Here is a 1,174-nt window from a genome sequence, read left to right as displayed (position 1 = left end):
AGTTTATCTAGTTTAATTTTTTGTTATTTATTTTTAACTTCGGCCATAGTTTAAAATATTGATTTCTCCCTCTGATTCTAATCGACAGGTGGTCGAAATAAAATGGCGTCTCCAGTTTCGGCGATAAAGTGTAGAAGCACCTTTTATTCTTATAGTTTACAACTTAATTTTTAGTATTCAAACAATTCTAATTTTTATTGTGTATTTGTATATCTGAGCCAAATGTTCGTACGTACGTGTTGCTGTTATTATTACAACAATAATATATATATATATATATATATATATATATATATATATATATATATATATATATATATATATATATGCATAATATAACATATATCCGATGAAGTTCTGTCCATCTTTGTTTACATCTTTCGTCAGCTGATATTTGTGTTTCACGATGAATGCCCTAGAAAAGTCAGTTCTGATTAACGATTCCTAGTTTTAAAATATTCTATTATTCTGAAGGAAAAAAAAAATCCAAGTTCGTTCGGTTACATATTTTACAACTGGTAAACGTTAATCAGAAGTGACTTTTCCAGGGCACTCATCGTGAAACACAAATATCAGATGACGAAAGATGTAAACAAAGACGGACAGAACTTGATTTTAAACAAACCCATAACGCTACCCTTTCATAAACACGATTATATTGGTGCATGCATCGTGTTTGATTAAAAACGTAACGTTACAAATTCAATTACGTGTTACCTCCTTCAAAATAAAATAAAACAAAAAAAACAAAAACATCTTTCAACCTAAGTTAAAAAACATATACAAAATAGATCTAGTCATTGCGTAACTATGTGCGGCCGATTAGCTCAGTTGGTTAGAGCGTCGTGCTAATAACGCGAATGTCGTGGGTTCGAGCCCCATATTGGCCAAAGAGTGTTTTTAATTCCACAATGTTTAGTAAGTATTAAATTCACATGAAATGGTCGTTGTTAGCAGTACTGTGTTCTGTGTTTTTGATTATCTACAATCGACAGTTGTAAGAGGATGAGTTGCAAGCTGAGTAGAACTCAAAGTTCAATAGTGTGGAATGGCATCTTCACAGACATGAACAAACGGCCCAACGATTAAGGTGAAAGAGGCGCTTCCGCACAGCAATGTCCAACATGTAACAACATCTCAGGGAAAGACTAGACTGCAGCTGTAGATTGTTTAT

The 1,174-nt window shown here is 32.7% G+C and overlaps 1 non-coding gene across 1 annotated transcript; it reads left to right on the top strand.

The window, feature by feature from the left end:
• Nucleotides 1-816: 816 nt before the first annotated feature.
• On the top strand, nt 817-890 carry Trnai-aau (transfer RNA isoleucine (anticodon AAU)). The gene has a single exon. It is a non-coding gene; the product is annotated as a tRNA-Ile (tRNA).
• The last annotated feature ends 284 nt before the right edge of the window (nt 891-1,174 follow it).

This window comes from Euprymna scolopes, chromosome 7 (assembly GCF_053919585.1).
Source record: "Euprymna scolopes isolate OS-2025 chromosome 7, ASM5391958v1, whole genome shotgun sequence".
In the NCBI taxonomy this organism is placed as follows: Eukaryota; Metazoa; Mollusca; class Cephalopoda; order Sepiida; family Sepiolidae; genus Euprymna; species Euprymna scolopes.
Note: the sequence above shows the minus strand (reverse complement) of the source record. Positions and strands in the feature narration are given on the sequence as shown.